General features: G+C 34.3%; 1 protein-coding gene across 2 annotated transcripts in view; it reads right to left on the bottom strand.

The window, feature by feature from the left end:
* LOC144962521 (uncharacterized) overlaps nucleotides 1–5,395 on the bottom strand; it is a 39,475-nt gene extending 34,080 nt beyond the window's left edge. For both annotated transcript variants that reach the window (XM_078895532.1, XM_078895531.1), the window contains exon 1: nucleotides 5,293–5,395. The gene's annotated coding sequence lies outside the window, so the exon portion shown is untranslated. The remainder of the gene's footprint in view (nucleotides 1–5,292) is intronic.
* Nucleotides 5,396–5,860: the final 465 nt, after the last annotated feature.

Genomic DNA, 5,860 nt, shown 5'->3' with positions numbered 1-5,860 from the left:
ACTACTATACAACTACTACTACACTACTACTACTACTACTACTACTACTACTACTACTACTACTACTACTACTCTCTCTACTACTACTACTACTACTACTACTACTACTACTACTACTCTACTGCTACTACTACTACTACTACTACTATCTACTACTACTACTACTACTACTACTACTACTACTACTACTACTACTACTACTACTGCTACTACTAGCTACTACTACTACTACTACTACTACTACTACTACTACTACTACTACTACTACTGCTACTACACTACTACTACTACTACTACTACTGTTCTGCTGCTACTACAAACTACTACTACTACTACTACTACTACTACTACTACTACTACTAACTACTACTACTACTACTACTACTACTACTACTACTACTACTACTACTACTACTACATACTACTACTACTACTACTACTACTACTACTAACTACTACTACTACTAACTGCTACTACTACTGCTACTACTACTACTACTACTACTACTACTACTACTACTACTACTACTACTACTACTACTGCTACTACTACTACTACTACTACTACTACTACTACTACTACTACTACTACTACTACTACAACCACAAATACTACTACTAGTCTCATAAAACTAGATTCCTCAACGAAAGCTTTTATTTTGACTCAAAATTTCGCTTGAAATTAAAATGTAAGAATCGTGGTCACTCCAAATTAAAACCGTTTTGAAACGATTAGCCACAGTTAGCCGTGTATAAATACTGGCCTTTGGGTCTGTTGTCCTTATCTCTTAATGCTAATATATGGCGAAGTAACCCGTGAAGTCCACAGTCAGTAGTTGATAAAGACTCGTACTTATGCTGGGATAATATAATAATATAAGGTATCATAATATTATCTAGCTACCACGACTCCTGCACTTGTACGATTGAACGTTGTTGTTTGGGATTTACCAACAACACATTTCGTCATTCTAGTTTTGTTTTGTTTTATTTATTTTTAACCCATTATTATTATTATTATTTTATTATATTTTATTATTATTATTTTATTATTATTATTATTATTATTTATTATTATTATATTATTATATATTTTATTATCATCATCATCATCATCATCATCATCATCATCATCATCATCATCATATTATTATTATTATTATTATTATTATTATTATTATTATTATTATTATTATTATTATTATTATTATTATTATTATTATTATTATTATATTATATTATTATTATTTATTATTATTATTATTATTATTATTATTATTATTATTATTATTATTATTATTATTATTATTATTATTTATTATTATTATTATATTATTTTATTATTATTATTATTATTATTATTATTATTATTATTATTATTAATGTTATTATTATTATTACAAAGGTAATAATAATATAACAATAATAACCCTGTTAATAACTCCGCTGCTGCCGAAGTAAGGTAAACTGTACATTCCAACACTACAACCACCAGTATTATTATAAATTAACTTGTACAACGTGTTTAGATCCAAATCATACACACATCACATCAGTGAAGTGTTTGAAAAGGCGTTTATCAAACAGTGACAGACAAAGGAGAAAGAAAAAAGCAATTCGCATACAACACAAATAAAAATTCATCCCAAGTGGTCGGACAGCCTCACGGAAGGTTTTTGTATTTTTTTTTCTCTGGTTTGTCTTGCTCAGTTGGTAGAGCACTCGCTTCACACGCAAAGGGGCCGAGATCGATCTCGGGTGCAGTAGAGATTTTTTCTGGCCCGACCCCCCCCCCCTCCCCCCTGTCCACACAGTAGTGAAAGGGCAGCTGAATCCTGTTAGATTTGGCGGAAAGTACTTTGCGATAGATTGACGACCTATCAAAAGGGTAGCAAGCAGTTGCTATTCTCCGTTTCACGCTATAGAAACCGGGATAAAAATCATGCTCCATGGGCCGAATGGCTGTGAAGGACTACATTTTTTTTTGTCTAACACTGTTTCATACACAACTTTTCAGTTACTTATCCTACACCAGTTCTTGCTCTCTATTTTGTCATTGTAAAACCTTAAAGAATAATCAATAGAAATTAGTTGCAGATAACCCGAAAGGTATTACAATGTGTAAAGTGATTGCTTATCTTGATAAACTATCAAATACATACCTTTTACAATGTGCGAAACACGGCTGCATGAAAACATGGGAAACTATCTATTGGAGTTCTACGCTCTGTTTAATTAATCACAAAATTGCGGCTATGTGGTCTTGTCGTATGACACTCGCGCGTTAGGGACGGGAGGGTTCAGGATTCGAGACCCGCTCTGGGTGGCGGCGCAAAGTATTGAGTCCTTGGAAAAGGCTCTTTACTCATATTCTCTCACTATACTCAGATGTAAAAGGATTAACTAGCCGTTAACAAATTTGCCTCACTTGGAAAATTGTTTTTTATAAAACATATCACCTAACAGTCGTCATATCATCTCGTTCTACTTAAGAATCGCTGTTGGTTGGGGAATCCCTTGTAAAGGGCTTTGAGTTTAGTGGATATAACCGTAGCCATCGTTAAGTTATAGCCTGACACTGAAACCCAAAAAGACTGGCATTTTGACGTCATTATTTTGGTTTTTGTACCGCCTTGTGAGTTGCCGTTAGTAGTGCTCGTGGAAACAAGTGGTCCCATTGGTCGAACTATTGAATACGATTTGTTTTCTTTTGTGGCCAAAGACTAGCATTTTGACGTCACTTTTTGGTCAGTGTCAGGCTATTTGTTAACGATGGCTACGATCTCACGCGGTATAAATGCCCAAGATGCTTTTAATGGAGATACTTTATCAATATTTACATAAGTACAAAAAATACTTTATCAATATCTACATAAGTACAAAAAATACTTTATCAATATTTACATAAGTACAAAAAATATTTTATCAATATCTACATAAGTACAAAAAATACTTTATCAATATCTACATAAGTACAAAAAATACTTTATCATTATCGGCATAAGTACAAAAAATACTTTATCAATATCTACATAAGTACAAAAAATACTTTATCAATATCTACATAAGTACAAAAAATACTTTATCATTATCGGCATAAGTACCCCCCCCCCCCCAAAATAGCCAGTGTTTAGTTTATATGTGACCAATCATCTGAGATGGTCGGGATGGTCAAAACCTGGAACATGTAAAGACAGCAAAATACCTTGGTATTGAGTTTGCTAAAAACCTCAAATGGAACGACCTAGCTTCAAAGGCGAATCAAACAAGCGCTTACATCACCCGCAATTTAAAAAGATGCCCAATCTCAACTCAAACCCTTGCTTTTAAAACTATTGTTAGACCAATTTTGGAGTATGGCAGCTCTATTTGGGACCCATATACAAAGAAAAACATCAACACTTTAGAAAACATCCAAAGAAAAACAGCAAGACGCATCACAAACATATTCGATCCTATCTCAAGTGCGATGAAATAACAGAACGGATTGGCCTTGAACCTCTGGAAAAGAGAAGAAAGATAGATAAACTTAAATTGCTCCACAAGATCTACTACAAAATTAGTGCCTTAAACTTCCAAACGACATCAAAGATATCGGCACAAGAAATACGAGGGGACACACAGCAAGAGTAATCATCCCAACATCAAAAACAGACGCCCACCTGTATTCGTTTTTCCCTTCAGCTGCCCGACTATGGAATAGACTCCCAGCTGAAGTGGCTGAAAACGGTTGCCAAAATGCCTTCACGCGATTGCTAGAATTCACAACGTGACTTTTTAATCTATGTATTTTTTATTAGTATTATGTGCAGAGTTTTAACAAGTTTAGAATGTTAAACCCTACAAACTGTGGAGTGATCCTTGACAATATTGGAGGTTTCCAAAAGGCAAAGAAGAAGAGGAAGAGCCAACAGGATATGACGTACCAACACAGAAAAACTATGTGTCATCTTGAACGTTCAAAATTTGACTGAACGAATATAGTAAGAGCTGATCACCAATACGGTTGTCTATAAACAATAACAAAGATCTGAGTGGCGGCAAGTTCGTTCCTTCTATAGATTGACAAAATCGGTTTATCGTAGCCATTAACCCTCTCCTTACCAACTATAGGAAAATCGTCACATTCGTTACGATACAACCAACGTTTTTCTTATTCAAATTTCCTTTGTATACATCATAAAATTTAAAGAAAATGAACAGCGTGTTGTAGAGCTTGTTTTTCTGAAGAAATTATGTATCGCAAGAACTTTACTGCTATTGTATCTGAGTGATAACAAATATATTTTTGTATTAGTTGGGTGTGAAGTTTTGGGCAAAATCGTGAAAATGGCTGCTAAGGAGAGAGTTAAACAACGTTGAGATATCGGTCCTGTGAGTGGACTCGTGTTATAGTCATTCATTCACTGATAAGGGACTTAATCGGGTATCAAACGCATTTACTCAATAGATAGCAGGAGGGGATGGGGGGGGGGGGGATAAAAGACGCACATAAAAGAGCATTTTTTTCCTAGAATTCAGCTATGCACCGCTCAGAGCGGGTCTCGAACCCTGAACCTTCCGTTCCGAAGGCGAGAGTTAAACCACAAGACCACATAGCCGCCCACATAAAAACGCTTTGCACAGAGATTTGGTCTCATTGAGAGGATGTTATACTATATGTATTTAAAATCTCATAAAATGTTATAATCTGAGGTATTTTCGTGTACACCCAAATTATAAGTCAAAGCGTTTAAAATGCTTTGCAAACTAAAATAAAATATTCAGCATAAAATAAATTGGAGATAAAAAACATAAAGTGAGTAGATGTGACTCATATATAAGGGAACAACACAAAACAAACAACGTTTCGGCCCTTGGCCTTCGTCAGGAGACAGTAAACAAAAACACAAACAAATATGTAAATTTACAAAATATCACATTTTGTCAAATGTGGAAATAAAGTTAATGTGAGGAAAGGGCGTCAAGTGTTGATGCAAGAAGTGGCGCGAGATAATGAGAGAGAAGGAGGGGGGGGGGGGGGGAGAGAGAGAGAGAGAGAAATGAAGAGAGAGAGAGAGAGAGAATGGAGAGGATGTGTATATGTTTGTGTATGTGTGTCCGTGTGCGTATGTCTGTGTATGTGTATATATAGTAAAAGTAACTGCAAAAAGGTCTTTAAAATGGGGATGGGGGTGAGAGAGCAAATAAAATAAATTATATTACAGGCATTGATTTGCGTAAATAAATCTCAAAGTTTTAGTCGTCCAACAACAAATTACCTTTGCCGTACTATTTCTTTAAACAACTTACCTCAGGCAGTGACTTATAGTCCGAAACGTCAACACCAAGAAACACAGAAGTCCCCTCTCCGACAGTGTGAATTGCTCCCTACCTCTAAATTACATTGTGAAACAGAACCACTCTAACAGAGATCACCAGATTATTTTTGCATAAAATGCCAAATAAGTCGTAGAAAACTGCCAAAAAGTGTGTTTCGGCATCACTTTTTATAGAAAAATGGAGAAATAATTTCTTTTCTTTCACGCAGCCCATTAAATTTCCCATTGTTTTTGACCCTTTTATCGGTGTAAATTATAATGATTTTGTGTCATTATTTCTGTTTGCCTATTATCTACGTAAAAAGTGATCATATTAATAGATAGTTTTCAATTAAAAATACAGAAATCAATAAATGTCAAGTCCCGTATTCCTGCTTCATAATAAAAAAGCAAAAAGAAAACAAACAACGAAACAAAACAAACTAAACAAATAAAAAAAAAACCCAAATCAAATCAAATCAAAACTAAACAAGAAAACAAATTTAAAAAAAAAAAAAAAGTGTTTGAAATTGTCAATAAAAACACCAAGATGGCAACAC

The sequence above is a fragment of the Berghia stephanieae genome, chromosome 1 (genome assembly GCF_034508935.2).
Source record: "Berghia stephanieae isolate SIO BIC M18660-M18661 chromosome 1, UCSD_Bste_1.3, whole genome shotgun sequence".
NCBI lineage: Eukaryota > Metazoa > Mollusca > Gastropoda > Nudibranchia > Aeolidiidae > Berghia > Berghia stephanieae.
Note: the sequence above shows the minus strand (reverse complement) of the source record. Positions and strands in the feature narration are given on the sequence as shown.